This window comes from Nicotiana attenuata, chromosome 1, assembly GCF_001879085.1.
Source record: "Nicotiana attenuata strain UT chromosome 1, NIATTr2, whole genome shotgun sequence".
Lineage (NCBI taxonomy): Eukaryota > Viridiplantae > Streptophyta > Magnoliopsida > Solanales > Solanaceae > Nicotiana > Nicotiana attenuata.
In genome coordinates, this window is record NC_031989.1 from 70,417,356 (window position 1) to 70,434,782 (window position 17,427).

A 17,427-nucleotide genomic window follows, 5' to 3' on the forward strand; every position below is an offset into this window, starting at 1 on the left:
AACCTTTTGGGATCCCGTCCACAGTGTGTTCCGTTTCTCGGATTTTGAGCTCACCCCCGCTCTGGAAGAAATGGCCGGGTATATTGATTTTGGCCAAGAGTTAAGAAAGCAACAGCTCATATTCCCGAGGGCTCCTTCTGTACACAAGTTCTTCGATCTTCTGAATATTAGCAAAAAAATGAATAAGGCCCACGTGAGCAAAGGGTGTTGTTCTTTCTATTTCTTGTACTTCAGGTTCGGGCACTCAGTCGGGTTTGAATCACATGAAAAGGGGTTGAATAACAAACAAGACAAGAGCATATGGCAATTCATCGTCGGTTTTCCTTCATCGTGGCATTTCTGGGGGTCATGGTCTTTCCAAATACGGAGGGCACAGTAGACACTCGTATGGCCAGAATCGCACAGATCCTCGTCTCCAAAAAAGATCACACACTTGCCCCATTAGTGCTGGAGAACATTTACCGGGCATTAACCTTGTGCAAATTTGGGGCTCAATTCTTCGAGGGTTGCAATGTTCTTCTTCAAATATGGATGATCGAACACCTTCGCCGTCATCCTAAGTTCATGAGATATGCTTCGGACGGGAACAATTTCATCAAAAAGTATGAGGAAAGGGGGGAAGACTACAAACCGCCAGAAGGGGTTGAATCTTGGATTTCCTATTTGAGAAAACTGAGAGCAAATCAAATTGAATAGACCATAGGATGGCTCCCGGTAACAGAAGTCATATACATGACAGCTTCAAAAGGCTACTTGATGATGATGGGAGTAAGAAGTATACAACCATATGCACCACAAAGAGTTTTGAGACAACTGGGAAGAGATCAGGTGATACCCGAATATACAGATCTAAGCACCCAAGTCATTGAAATACACCCAGAAGCAACGCTACCTAAGGCTTTAGTTCAAAGGGACTGGAATGGTTGTCGATATCTAAAAAGTGACACCCAAGTACCAGACCCGGTTAAGGGTGAAGCTGATCCCAATTATGCTGCTTGGTTTGAAAGAAGTTTTTATGTGAACAATGAGCCGGAGCCCGAGCCCGAATCCGAGAGGCCTGCCAAAAGGCCCCATGTTCAAGCCTTTGATGACAAAATTCAGGAAAGGTTATCCTGGGGGGAAAAGGAAAAGAAATATCAAGCCAGCATTCACGCTTTGTGAGAAGAGTTGAGAAATGCCACCTTAAACAATGACCTACAGGCACGAGAGGCCGAGGGTTAGAGGAAAAGGCTAGTTCAAGAAAATGAAGCTCTCAGAGCCCAGGTTCGACAGCTGAGAATAGCAGGCGAGAATCCGGGCAGAAGCAGGAAAGATGAAAGGCTCATTTACAACCTTACCCAAAAGGTACGTGACTGTGAAGATGATCTGCAGAAAACTGAGTCTGAGCTAGCAAAATTACAAACAAAGTTGGCTAAAAATGCAGAGGGGCGGGCAGCTTTCGTTCAACAGATAAAAGAAAGATATGAAAGAAGGGTCACAGGTTGGGAAAAAGAGATTAGCAACCTCGAAAGTGAAATGGCTAAACAAGCCAAGAGTTTCAAAGTTGAGAGAGAACATTGCTATGCTTTGATGGCACAGTTGGAGGGAGACCTACCGCACTTGCAAGAACAGAATCATGCTGCCACCCAGGTCTTAGAGGCTAATTCCCAGCAGATTGGGCGTTTGTTGCAAGAAAAGGGCATCATAAGGGAAAGGGTCAGAAGGATCGCCGACTACATCATGATGAAATGCAGTGAGTGTGAGGACATGACCAGATCCATGTTCTTCGCTGATGTAATGATCTTTGTTTGCTAGATAATGCAGGATCTTTATCGGCTCCAAGATGACATGGCGCGAAGGCCCGCTGCAAAACCAGTTGGTGTTCCTAGGACAGGGTTGGAGGCACTGATGTATTCTTGGTTGTATTTTCTTTTTCGAGTCTGTATTTTCATTTTTAAAAGTATGTCTCGAGTCTGTTTGAAGTTTTAAATTCCTAAAGAAAATATGTCTTGAGTCTGTTTGAAGTTTTAAAGTCCTAGAAAAAGTATGTTTCGAGTCTTTTGTAATTCAGTAAAGTAGAGGTTTTATTAATGAAAATTTGAAAAAAAAACACAAAAATTGTTTCATTATTTTTGTATTTATTTCTTGAACTACGTAATGATCTGATTCACGCGGCGTCGTGATACTGTCACGACCCAACCCCGGTCATTATGGCGCCCAACACACTGCTAGGCAAGCCCGACCATTTAGACAACCTTAACCGATTGATCACAGTGGATAAGTAAATTTTCACAACTAAAGTACCAAGTTAAATGCAAAAATCCTAAAATAAATTCTAACATTCGGAAAGCCCAAAATATAAAATACTACTCAGCCCATAAAATCTGGTGTCACAAGTCTTAGCCTCTAATGCATGAGTATTAACCTACTACATATTGTTCTCTAGAAATGCGGAAACAAATAAATAAGATAGAAGGAAGATCAGGACTGCGAACGTCAATTTGCAGCTACCTTGAATCTCCCGAATGTGATGCTAGGCAGAGAAAGATCTCACTCAGCCTTAGTGGGTCCACCTGAATCTGCACACAAGGTGCAGGGAGTATTGTGAGTACTTCCAACCCAGAAAGTAATAAACATAAATACAGTATGAGAATAAGAAATCCTAAATAGGCACAAAGTAAAGCTATATATACAGCAACATGAACCAATAGCATAATACAGTAAAACAGTGAAGACAATTATAATAATATCACAACAGATTAAGAATAAATGACAACTAAGTATGCAATGCAACACATAAACCGGTACTCTCCAGTACCCGCTGCGGCGTGCAGCCCGCTCCATTTATTTATCGTCGACGGCGCTCACTGGGGGTGTGCAAACTCCGGGAGGGGCCCCTTAAGGCCCAAGCGCAATAATAAGCCATCTCGTGGCCTCAATCAGGCCCTTGGCCTCATATCAATATCATTATCATACCACTGCGGCATGCAGCCCGATCCCATACTCAGTCCAAAATCACATAAGCCTTTCGGCACAATAATATAAAATATTCAGCCCAAACTTCATTTAAAAATATAAATTAAGTTTCTAGTTTGAGAAAAGTGGCTGAGTTTAAAAAACACTGTTAAATACCAGGACTGAGTTCAATATCTAGAATATGGTAAGAAACCAGTAAAATAATCCCTGAAGGATTCAAGTGGTTGGCACGAAGCCCAATTATGATAATTAATCCATTTTTATAAGGATATCACAAAACTACAATCAATTAGGTAGTAATTTTATTAAGCGGGACGGACCAAGTCACAATCCCCGACGGTGCTCTACCCCACGCCCGTTATCCGGCGTGCAAGTCACCTCACATAGCACTACGTTGTGCAGATTCGGGGTTTCAAACCCTCAACACAGCATTTACATTTATTACTAACCTCAAGCTAGCCAAAGTCCTAGCTTGCTATGCCCTTGACTTTCGAATTAACCTCCTCGAGCGTCGAATCTGACCAAAACCACAACGAATACGTCACAATATGCTAATGGGACAATACCCAATCGAAAACAATCGAAAAATAGCTAAAATCTCGAAATTAACAAAACCCGAGCCCCGGGCCCACTTCTCGAAAATCAGAAAATTTACCATCAACGGATTCCTTATCTCGCCACGAGTCTATACATATGAAGAACACCAAAATCGGTGTCCAAATGACCCCTCAAATCCCCATTTTAGCTCTCTTAAGTTCCAAGCCCTAACCACCATTTTTGACCTTTGATTCCTTAATTTTTCAGTCTTAATTCATGTATTTGTACCATAAAATCGTGTTTTAGACTCAGAAATTCTTACCTCAATGAAGTCCCTTGATCACTCTCTTCCAACTCGCCCAAATTCTCCAAGTCCGAAGTGAAAATTATGAACCCTTATGAAATTTCGCGAAGATGAAATAAAACTTCACTGACCAGTTATTTCGGCATCTGCGGCTCCTTAGCCGCATCTGCGATTTCCGCTTCTGCGGTGATTGTACCGCTTCTGCGGATATTTCCTCTTCTGCGGTCTGAAACACGCACCGGCGGCTTCCGCCTTTGCGGACTAAACTCCGCACTTGCGGATCTCATTAAGTCTCCAAAACCTGCATATGCGGTCATGCTGTCGCACCTGCGACTCCGCAGATGCGGTCACCCAACCCGCACCTGCGATTCTCCCCGCTTCTGCGACTCTCCACCCGCTCCTGCGGTACCGCTTCTGCGGTCCCATTTCCGCAGGAGAGGAAATACCAGAAGCAGCAGCAAATTCTTAAGTTTTACAAGCCAAAACTTCCCGTTAGCCGTCCGAAATCACCCCGAGGCCCCCGAGACCTCAACCAAAAACACAAACATGATCCAACACCTTATTCAAACTTGCTCGAATCATCAAAACACCACAAATAACACCTAAACCATCAAATTACATCAAATTCAAGCCTAAGTTCATCCAAATCTTTCGAAACTTGCATTCGATCAAAAACCCGACCAAAACACCTCCGAATCAGTTGAAATTTTGCACACACATCCCAAATCGCCCAACGAAGCTACTGCAACTCTTGGAATTCCATTCTAACCCTCGGATCAAATTCTCACCTATCAACCGGAATTCGCCAAAATACTAACTTCGGCAATTCAAGCCTAATTCTACACCGGACCTCCAAAATTACTTCCGATCACACTCCTAAGTCACAAATCATCCCCCGAAGCTAACCGAATCATCGGAATTCATATCCGAGTCCTCTAACACGTAAGTCAACATCCGGTTGACTTTTTCAAAACAAACCTTCCTTAAAGAGACTAAGTGTCTCATTTCCTTCTAGAACCACTTTATATCAACTCGTTCACCCCCAAAACTGATAATGAAGCATAAAGAAATAGAAAATAGGGAAAACGGGGCGGTAACACACGTGACGACGGGTTGGGTCATCACATCCTCCCCAACTTAAACAACGCTCGTCCTCGAGCGAGTCAAAAAGCATACCTGATGCCTCAAATAGGTAGGGGTATCTGCTCCGCATCTCCTGCTCGGTCTCCCAGGTAGCCTCCTCCACGGGCCGACCTCTCTACTGTACTTTCACCGAAGCAACATCCTTTGACCTCAACTTCCGAACCTGACGATCCAAGATGGTTGCTGGCTCTACCTCATAAGTCAAGTCACCCTCCAGCTGAACTGTACTGAAATCTAGAACATGGGACGGGTCCCCAATGTACTTCCGGAGCATAGACACATGAAAAACTGGATGCACGCATGACAAGCTAGGTGGCAAGGCAAGCTCATAAGCCACATCCCCGATCCTTCTAAGTACCTCAAAAGGCCCAATGAACCGCGGACTCAGCTTCCCTTTCTTCCCGAATCTCATAACACCCTTTTGTGGGTGAAACCTTCAGTAAGACTTTCTCACCAATCATATACGATACATCTCGGACCTTCCTGTCTGCATAACTCTTCTGTCTCGACTGTGCTGTACGGAGTCTCTCCTAAATCACCTTCACCTTTTCCAATGCATCCTGAACCAAATCTGTACCCAACAATCTAGCCTCCCCGGGCTCGAACCAACCAACTGGAGATCTACACCGCCTCCCATACACGGCCTCATACAGTGCCATCTAAATGCTGGACTGATAGCTATTGTTATAGGCAAACTCTGCAAGCGGTAGAAACCGATCCCATGATCCTCCAAAATCAATAACACAGGCACGTAACATATCCTCCAATATATGAATAGTGCGCTCGAACTGCCTGTCCGTCTGAGGGTGAAAGGTTGTGCTCAACTGTACCTGTGTACCCAACTCTCGCTGAACAGCCTGCCAAAACTGAGAGGTGAACTGAGTGCCCCGATCTGATATGATAGAAACGGGAACACCGTGCAACCGAACAATCTCCTAAATGTAGATCTCTGCCAGCCGCTCTGAAGAATAAGTAGTGCCAACTGGAATAAGTGCGCGGACTTGGTCAGCCTGTCTACAATCACCCAAATAGCGTCAAATTTCTTCAAAGTCCGTGGGAGTACGGTAACAAAATCCATAGTGATCCTCTCCCACTTCCACTCGGGAATAACCATCTATTGATGCAAGCCCCCCGGTCTCTGATGCTCATATTTCACCTGCTGACAATTAAGACACCGGGCTACATACTCCACAATATCTCTCTTCATCCTCCGCCACCAATAGTGTTGTCTAAGATCCTGATACATCTTCGCGGCACCCGGATGAATGGAATACCGCGAGCTATGGGCCTCCTCCAATATCAACTCCCGAAGCCCATCCACGTTGGGCACGCAAATCCGGCCCTGCATCCTCAACACACCATCATCTCCAATGGTCACATCCCTGGCATCATCATGCTGAACCCTGTCCTTAAGGACAAGCAAATGCGGATCATCATACTGACACTCCCTGATACGGTCATACAAGGAAGACCGAGAAACCACACAAGCTAACACCCGACTGGGCTCTAAAATATCTAGTCTCACAAATCGGTTGGCCATGGCCTGAACATCAACTGCAAATGGCCTCTCCTCAACTGGAATGTATGCCAAGCTCCCCATACTCAGCGACTTCCGGCTCAAAGCATCGGCCACTACATTGGCCTTCCCTGGGTGATACAGAATAGTGATGTCATAATCCTTAAGTAACTCTAACCATCTACGCTGCCTCAAATTAAGATCCTTTTGCTTGAACAAATGCTGAAGACTGCGATGATCAGTGAATACCTCACAGGATACGCCATACAAGTAATGCCTCCAAATCTTCAGTGCATGAACTATAGCTGCTAGCTCTAAGTCATGGACGGGGTAGTTCTGCTCATGGGGATTCAACTGACGAGAAGCATATGCAACAACTCTACCCTCCTGCATCAAAACACAACCAATCCCAACTCTCGAAGCATCGTAATATACCGTATACGATCCTGAAGCTGATGGCAAGACTAACACTGGAGCTGTGGTCAAAGCTGTCTTGAGCTTCTAAAAGCTCTCCTCACACTCGTGTGACCATACAAATGAGACACCCTTTTGAGTCAACTTGGTCAAGGGCGATGCAATAGAGGAAAATCCCTGCATAAAACGGCGATAGTACCCTGCCAACCCTAGGAAGCTGCGAATCTCTGTGGCTGAGGTCGGTCTAGGCCAACTCTGCACCGCATATATCTTCTTTGGGTCAACCTGAATACCCTCACTGGACACCACATGTCCCAAGAAAGCCACTGAACCAAACCAGAACTCACATTTGGAGAACTTTGCATAAAGCCTCTCCTCCCTTAATCTCTGCAATACAACTCTCAAATGCTGCGCGTGCTCCTCCTGACTGCGCGAGTATACCAGTATGTCATCAATGAATACTATGACAAATGAATCCAGGTAAGGCCGGAACACACTGTTCATCAGGTGCATGAAAGCTGCTGGGGCATTGGTCAGCCCGAAAGACATGACAAGAAATTCATAGTGACCATATCTAGTCCTGAAAGCAGTCTTATGAATATCTGAGTCCCTGATTTTTAACTGGTGGTAACCCGAACGGAGATCATCTTGGAGAACACCCTCGCTCCCTGAAGCTGGTCAAACAAATCATCAATGCAAGGTAAGGGGTACTTGTTTTTAATTGTTACCTTGTTCAACTGCCTATAATCGATGCACATTCTCATCGTGCCATCCTTCTTCTTCACAAATAGAACTGGTGCACCCCAAGGTGACACACTAGGCCGAATGAACCCCTTATCCAGGAGCTCCTGAAGCTGCTCCTTCAATTCTTTCAACTCCGCTGGTGCCATACGATATGGTGGAATAGAAATGGGCTGAGTGCCCGGCACCAGGTCAATGCCAAAATCAATGTCCCTGTCCGGCGGCATACCCGGCAGGTCTGCAGGAAACACATTGGGAAACTCCCTCACAACGGGAACCGACTCAATGCTGGGGGTTTCAGCTCCCACATCTCTCACAAATGCCAAATAGGAAAGACAACCCTTTTCAACCATACGATGGGCCTTCAAGAAAGAAATAACTCTGCTAGGAATATAGTCAGTCACACCACGCCACTCGATCCGCGGTACACCCGGCATAGCCAAAGTGACTGTCTTAGCATAACAGTCTAGAATAGCATGACACGGAGATAACCAGTCCATGCCCAGGATAATATCGAAATCTACCATATTCAGTAGCAATAAATCAACTCGGGTCTCCAGACCCCCAATAGTCACCAAACACGACCGGTATACATGGTCCACAATAATAGTGTCGCCCACCGGGGTAGACACATGAACAGGTAAGGCAAGACACCCTCGGGTCGTACCCAAATGATGAGCAAAATATGAAGACACATATGAATAGGTAGAACCGGGATCAAATAATACTGAGGCGTCTCTGTGACAGACTGAAATAATACCTGTAATGACAGCGTCTGAAGCAATAGCATCTGTCCTGCCCGGCATCGCGTAGAAACGAGCCTGGCCACCGCCTGATCGATCTCTACCTCTGGGGCGGCCCCTGGCTGCCTGATCTCCACCCTTAGCTGACTGGGCGGGTGGTGAAGTAACTGGAGCAGAAGTCGAGGGCTGACCCCTCTGCTGATGCTGTCTGCCACGAAGGCGAGGGCACTGCCTCCTCATATGACCAAACTCTCTGCACTCATAACACCTGCCCGGTACTGGAGATGGGGTCTGACGGGAAACCCTCGCACCGGAGTGACTAGCAGATGCACTCGGCGCAGAAGAACCCTGAACTGATGGGGCATGAGATGAACTCTGAGCTGGAAGGGCGCTGAGTGAAGTCTGACCCTGCTGGGGCCCATGATGACCACGGCCTTATGATCCCCCACGATACTCTGGACGAGCTGACTGAGCAGGCCTGAAAGAGCGACCTCTACCCTGCTGAAACTGACCCCTCGAAGGAGCACCACTGTAACTGCCCGATCCACGAGGCCTCTTAGCCTCCCTCTCCTCTCGCTCGCTACGACGAACTGACTCAATCTCACGAGCAATGTCTACCACCTCCTCAAACGTAGCACCCAGTACTCTCTCTCTAGTCATCAGAATACGGAGATGATAGTTAAGACCATCCACAAATCTCCTGATCCTCTCGCGATCTGTTGGAACCATCCAAGTAGCATGACGAGCCAGCTGGGAAAACCTCACCTCATACTGAGTCACTGTCATGTCTCCCTGTGTCAACCACTCAAACTGCCTACGCAACTCTTCCCTGCGGGACTGAGGTATATACTTCTCCAGAAAAAGAGCTGAGAACTGCTGCCAAGTCAGAGGTGCTGCACCGGCAGGCCTACGCCTCTCAAAGTCCTCCCACCAAGTAAGAGCATCCCCCGTGAACTGAAATGTAGTAAATGCCACACCACTCGACTCGAGGATCCCTGCAGTACGGAGCATACGCTGGCATCTATCAAGAAAACTCTGGGCATCCTCGCCCTCAGCACCACCGAATGTCAGAGGCTGGAGTCTACCAAACCTCTCGAGACGACGCTGCTCATCGTCTGGCATAGCTGGAACCACAAAACCCTGAGCTGGTGCAACCTGCTGAGCTGGAGGTGCCTCCGGTGTCTGTAGCCCCTGCACTCCCTGCGCAGGTGTGCGGGCATCGGGGGTCTGATTGCCTCCCCCGGTCTGTGAAGTAGCTGCTGCTGCTGTGGTGGCTGAAACTGCTTGAGCCAAGCCAGTACAGACCGTCAAGATCTGTGCCAAAGTCTCCTGAAGACCAGGAATCACAATAGGCACGGCTGGTGCCTGAGCAGGTGCTGCTGGAGTCTCCACAGCTGGAGCCTGATCCTGAGCTGGGGCAATTAATGGATCAGTAGGTGCTACCCCGGCTACTCTGCCCCTGCCACGACCACGACCGCGTCCACGGCCTCTGGCGGCCTCAGTAGGTGGCACTGGTGGTCGTCCGTCATGTTCGGTAGCTCGTGTTCTCACCATCTGTGAGAGAATAGAATAACAAAGATTTAGTTCTAATACATGAGTATTAACCTACTACAAATTGTTCTCTAGAAATGCGGAAACAAATAAATAAGATACAAGGAGGATAAGTACAGACGTCTCCGTACCGATCCACGAGACTCTACTAAATCGGCTCATGATTCGCGAGACCAAGTAACCTAGGCTCTGATACCACCTTGTCACGACCCCAAACCCCGGTCGTGATGGCGCCCAACACATTGCTAGGCAAGCCCGACCATTTACACAACCTTAGCCAAATAACCTATATAAATAAATAAGTGTTCACTACTATAATACCAATTTAGTATGGAAATTCTGATATAATCTCTAACATTCGAAAAACCCCAAAATAAAATACTAAATAGCCCACCGAATCTGGTGTCACGAACATGAGCCTCTAAAACAGATCATCCACCAAATCCGACTAGGAAAATTACGAATAAAATAATAAGGATAGATGGGAGAGATCAGAGCTGCGAACGCCATGCAGCTACCTTGATACTCCCGGATAATGCTGCTCAGCTAACACGAGTCCTCACTCACCCTGTGGTGTACCAGAATCTGCACACAAGGTGCATGGAGTATGGTGAGTACTTCCAACTCAGAAAGTAATAAATATAAATAAAGTCTGAGGATCAGAAATCCTAAATAAACACAAAGTAAAGCTAAAAATACAACAACGTGGACCAATAGCATAATACGGTAAACATTAAAACAGTTATAATAAAGTCACACCAGAAGGAGAATAAATAACAAGTAAATATGCAATGCAACACATAAACCGGTACCTCCAGTACCCCGCTGCGGCCGTGCAGCCCGCTCCATTTATTTAACGTCGACGGCGCTCACTGGGGGTGTGCAAACTCCGGGAGGGGCCCCTTACGGCCCAAGCGCAATAATAAACCATCTCGTGGCATCGAACAGGCCCTTGGGCTCATATCAATATCATTATTAAACCACTGCGGCGCGCAGCCCGATCCCATACTCAGTCGAAAAATCACACAACAGTATAAAAATATTCAGCTTAAACTTCATTAAAAATATTACTTAAGTTCCAAGTTTTGAGAAAAGGTGGCTGTGTTTTGCAAAACAGTACTAAATACTAGGACTGAGTTTAATATTTATGAATATGGTAAGAAATCATTAAAACAATCCCTGAAGGATTCAAGTAGTTGACACAAGGCCCAATGATAACAATTTAATCCATTTTTATAAGGATATCATGAAACTACAAACAAATAGGTAGTAATTTTTTATTAAGCGGGACGGACCAAGTCACAATCCCCGACGGTGCTCTACCCCACGCCCGTTATCCGGCGTGCAAGTCACCTCACATAGCACTACGTTGTGCAAATTCGGGGTTTCAAACCCTCAAGACAGCATTTACATTTATTACTAACCTCAAGCCGGCCAAAGTCCTAGATTGCTATAGCCTTGCCTTTCGAATTCACCTCTTCGCGCGTCGAATCTCACCAAAACCACAACGAATACGTCACAATATGCTAAGGGAATATAACCCAATCGAAAAGACTCGAAAAACATCGAAAATCACGAAGTTGGCAAAACCCGAGCCCCGGGCCCACTTCTCGAAAAATTATAAATTTTACATCACCGGATTCCTTATCTCGCCGCGAGTCTATACATATAAAGAACACCAAAATCGGAGTCCAAATGACCCCTCAAATTCCCAATTTTTGTTCTCTTAGGTTTCAAGCCCTAAACCACCATTTTTGACCTTAAATCCTTGAGTTTTCAGTCTAATTTCCATGTGTTTGCACCATAAAATCGTGTTTTTGGTTTAGAAATTCTTACCTCAATGAAGTCCCTTGATTCCTCTCCTCCAACTCGCCCAAATTCTCCAAGTCCGAAGTGAAAATATGAAACCCTTTCAAAAATTCGCGAAGGGAAATAAAAACTATTCTGACCAGTTATTTCTGCATCTGCGGCCCCATGGCCGCATCTGCGGCTCCCGCTTTTGTGTTCAATCCACCGCTTCTGCGGACATATCCGCTTCTGCGGTTTAACATCCGCTCCTACTCCTCCCGCTTCTGCGGACAAATTAACGCATCTGCGGATCCCCGTAAGAGCTCAAATACCGCATCTGCGGTCCTCCTGTCGCATCTGCGACTCCGCAGATGCGGTCACCAATTCCGCACCTGTGGTCCCTGCCGCTTCTGCGTCTATCCTCTCGCTTCTGCGGTACCGCTTCTGCGGTCCCAATTCCGCAGAAGCGAAAATACCAGAAGCAGCACAGGTTCTGCAATCTCTTAAGTTCAAAACTTCCCGTTAGCCATCCGAAATCACCCCGAGGCCCTCGGGACCTCAACCAAAAATATAAGCATGATCCAATAGCTTATTCAAACTTGCTCCAATCATTAAAACACCTCAAACAACACTAAAACCTTCATTTCTCATCGAATTCAAGCCTAAGTTCTTCTAAAACTTCCGAAACAAGCATTCGATCAGAAACCCAACCAAAACATCTCCGAATGACCTGAAATTTTGCACACATATCCAAAATCACCTAACGAAGCTACTGCAACTCTCGGAATCTCATTCCGACCCCCGGATCAAAATCTCACCTACCAATCGGAATTCGCCAAAATACTAACTTCGCCAATTCTAGCCTAATTCTACACTGAACCTCCAAAATCAATTCCGATCGCACTCCTAAGTCACAAATCATCCCCCGAAGCTAACCAAATCATCGGAATTCAAATCCGAGCCCTCTAACACAAAAGTCAACGTCCGGTTGACTTTTCCAACTTAAGCCTTCTTAAAAGAGACTAAGTGTCTCATTTCTTATCAAAACCATTCCAAACCAACTCTAACACATCAAATACTGATAATGAAACTTAAAGAAGCATAACATGGGGAAAATGGGGCGGTAACTCACGTGACGACGGGTCGGGTCGTCACAGAGAGCATGAGCAACACCTGCATATTGTGCTTTAGACTTTGAAGGATCATAAGCTTTATGCCAAGTTTTTGATGTGTGAGATCTTATGATTCATTGGGTAATGTTTTGTCTTTTGATGGTATCAAGATTGTTCCTAAGAAAATTGAGGCGGTTGAAAATAGGGCTAGACCTACTTCTGCTATAGAGATTTGGAGTTTATTAGGTTTGGCGGGCTACTATCGCCTCTTTGTGGAGGGGCTTTCATCTATCGATGCCCTATTGACCAAGTTAACTCAGAAGGGTGTTCTTTTCAAATGGTCTGTTGAGTGTGAGGAGAGCTTTCAGAAGCTCAACACTGCCTTGACTATAGCTTCAGTGTGGTGTCACCCACAAGTTTGGGGCCTTATACGATATATTGTGATGCTTCGCGTATTAGACTTGGTGTAGTTCAATGGAGAATGGTAGGATGATTGCCTATGAATCCCGTCAGTTGAATATCTATGAGAAGAACTATCTCGTACATTATTTGGAGTTGGCAACCATTGTTCACATGCTCAAGATTTAAAAGCACTAATTGTATAGCGTGTCATGTGAGGTCTACACTGATCATCGAAGTCTCCAATATTTGTTCAAGCAATAGGATTTGAATTTGAGGAAATAGAGGTAGTTTGAGTTATTTAAATATTATGATATCACTATATTGTATCATCCAGGTAAGGCATATATGGTAGCTGATGCCTTGAGTAGAAAGGCGGAGGGTATGGATAGTTTGGCATTTATACAAGTAGTGGAGAAGCCATTGGCTATGGATGTTCAAGCCTTGGTTAACAAATTTGCGAGATTAGATATCTAGGAGCCTAGTAGGGTTCTTGCTTGTTTTGTGGAGCAGTCGTCTTTGTTTGAGCAAATCATGTCTCGCCAGTTTGATGATCCTCATCTGTTGGTGTTGAAGGACACATTTGAAATAGATAGTGCAAGAAAGGTGGTGATTGTAGATGATGGTGTTATGCAACTTTAGAGTCAGATTTGTGTTACCAATGTAGATAGATTTAGAGAGCTAATTCATGAGGAGGCTTATAGCTCATGTTATTATATTCATCCGGGTTTCAAAAGGATGTATCGCAACTTAAATCACCATTATTGGTGGCAGAGGATGAAGAAAGACATTATTGGGCATGTTTCACAGTGTTTGGATTACCAGCAGGTGAAGTAAGAACATCAGAAATTAGGTAAATTTACTTAGAGGTTGGTGATACTAGAGTGGAAGCGGGAGCGCCTTATTATGGACTTTGTGATAGGATTAACAATGACTTGAAATAGTTTGATGTTGTTTGGGTCATTATGAACAAATTGACTAAATCTGCACATTTCGTTCCAGTGATGACTTTAACACATCAGAGAGGTTGGCTCATATCTACATCAGGGAGATTATTCGCTTGCAAAGTGCGCCCATTCAATCATTTTAGATCGTGGAACTTGTTGATACCAAAATTTGCCTCATATTTTGTAAATATCATATATATTTTTATAGATATCCTTTTTCATCATTGCCAATTTGCAAGATTCATGTAGGTATTTTCTGTAATTTTTCACAATTGTTTTAAGGCTCTAAAATTGATTTTCTTGTATTTAAATTGTTCAAATATTTATTAATGACCCTTTCAACTTATTTTGTGATGAATTAATCATCCAAACTTATTATTTACATCCACATATATGTTTTATAATATTTTTACTTCAATTCATATAATTATATTTATATTTTTGAGTTATTTACATTTTTTCAATAATAACCTATATTTTAAAACTAATTGTATTTTATTATTTATTTAGGGTCAAAATAACTTCTTATATGTTCACAACCTTCAGCTATTATTTGTAAATACTTATTTGTGTAAATAATATTTTTTTATATTTATGTAGCTATTTTATTTAATTTTATTTTCTCTTAGTTTCACTATGTTAAAATCTGGCCCAATTGATGCCTAATTTTCGGACCAATTAAGGTCCAAACAAATGAGCCCATTCCTGATCGACCCCCAACAACCCAAAATCAAATGAGCCAATAGGTCTGCCCCAGTCCACGACCTGTTACACTCGAACCACTTCATTTAAATTTTAGTTGTTGATAAAAAATAGTCAACGGCTCACAACACTCCCCCCTTTCTCCTTATATCTCCTCAACCTAAACCCTAGCCCATTCTCAACCTCGCAGCCGTCCTCAAATACTCCCTTTTCGTCTCTCAACCCTAAACCCTAGCAACCAAAATTCTCTTGCCTTTTTCTCTGCATTTTCCTCTCGAACCAGAGATCTTCTTACCTTTTCTGAATGCTTACCACTTTGATATGATAATACCAAGTATTGTTCTATATATGAAAGGTGTATTTCATATAAAGCGGGTCCAAATGGGCTCGATCTTGAAGATCTTGTAGGATCCGGCTTGGCACATCAAAGGACACTGAGTCTCTCTCCCATTGGTCTTCTTTCCATTTTTGTTTACTTGTTATTGACACCATATAAACTACTTCCCCTTACTCCACAAGGTAGACCCGAATCACCACTATTCTCTCACTCTCACTCGTTCTATACTACTCTGAAACTTGAGCTCCTGGCCGGCTGAAAACCAAGAACACCAGAATCTTTTCTATTCACCTCCCTAGTGCGATCACTACTCGGAGCTCGTTCAAAGCTCTTGTGAACTCTGACGCACTAGGGTTTGGAGTTCTTGTTGTTGTTCTTACTTTGCTATTGGAACTTAGTGATTCTCCTCTTTTTGTTATTAAATCTGCCAATTGGTAAGTGTTTAGTCCCTCACAATTATGTTTTCCCAGTTTTTGTGTTCATTGTTCAGAATATCTAATTTATTTGAACTCTTACAAAACCATATGACACTGTGTCGACCTTGCTTTGAAATTCGGCAGTTCTTCATCTGAATCTGTATAAGTCTATATGTTCATTAGTGTATTAAATTTGGAAGATTTCTGACTGTTATGCTTGTTTGAGACTATCATTTTTATCTACGCTAGAATTCCTATATTGGTTGTTTGTTATGAGTCCTTTCTCATGCCTTACCTTGAACTTTTGTAATGGAACTCCTAATGAACTAGTTCCTGCCCAGAAGTTGCCTTAATGAATCTCTTTCTGTTGAATCCTTTAAGTATAACCTACTATTTCTCTACAAATTGACCCATGATCATCCCATGAGACAATATTGTCTCAATGTTTAGCCTAATATGCTTCCCCACTATTTGATGCTAGTGGAGAGTACAAACGAGGAGGAAAAAAGGTCTTATTGGGAGTGTTACAGAAAGGCTAAGAAAGAGGCAAAGTTAGCAGTTACGACGGCTAAGAACGCGACGTTTGCTCATTTGTACGAGGAGCTCAAGGGCAAAGCGGGGACGAGAAGTTGTACCGGTTGGCCAAGGAGAGGGAGAGGAAAGCCCGCGACTTAGACCAAGTCAAGTGCATCAAGGATGAGGATGGTAAAGTGTTGATGGACGAGGTACTTATTAGGAGAAGATGGCAGACATACTTCCATAGATTGTTGAATGAGGAGGGCGATAGATGCATTATGCTGGGTGAGTTGGCGTACTCTGAGAGTCAGCGGGAGTTTGGGTACTATAGGCGAATTATGGTAGAGGAGGTGGAAGGGGCGATGCGTAAGATGCGTGGCAGAGTGACGGGGCCAAACGAAATCCCAATGGAATTTTGGAAGAGTGCGGGGCGAGCAGGTTTGGAGTGGCTCACTGGGCTGTTTAATGTTATTTTTAAGACGAGGAATGGAGGTGGAGTACGATAGTTTCGCTTTACAAGAAGAAGGGTTATATACAAAATTGCAACAATTATAGGGGTATCAAGCTGTTGAGTCACACTATGAAGGTCTGGGAGAGGGTGGTGGAGGACAGGGTGAGGAGGTGCGTGTCTATTTCCGAGAATCAGTTTGGATTCATGCCGAGGCGTTCGACTACAAAAGCGATTCATCTAGTAAGGAGATTAGTGGAGCAGTACAGGGAGAGGAAGAAGGATTCGCATATGATGTTTATTGACCTTGAGAAAGCATATGATAAAGTCCTGAGGGAGGTCCTGTGGAGGTGTTTGGAGGTTAGCGGCATTCCGGTAGCGTACATTAGGGTGATTAAGGATATGTATGATGATGCTAAGACTCGGGTGAGGGTTGTGGGTGGTGACTCGGAGAATTTCCCTGTGATGATGGGGTTGCACCAGGGATCAGCTCTTAGCCCATTTTTATTTGCCTTGGCGATGGATGTAATGTCGCGACACATCCAAGGGGAGGTGCCTTAGTGCATGCTATTTGCCGATGATATAGTGTTGATTGACGTGATGCGAAGCGGAGTTGACGCGAGGTTGGAGGTTTGGAGACAAACCTTGGAGTCTAAAGGTTTCAAATTGAGTAGAACCAAGATAAATACTTGGAGTCCAAAATCAGTGACGAGACCCATGAAGCAGACGTAGAGGTAAAGCTTGATGCTCAAGTTATCCCCAAGAGAGCGAGTTTTAAGTATTTTGGGTCTATTATCCAGGTAACGGGGGGATTGACGAAGATGTCGCACATCGCATCGAAGCGGGATGGATGAAGTG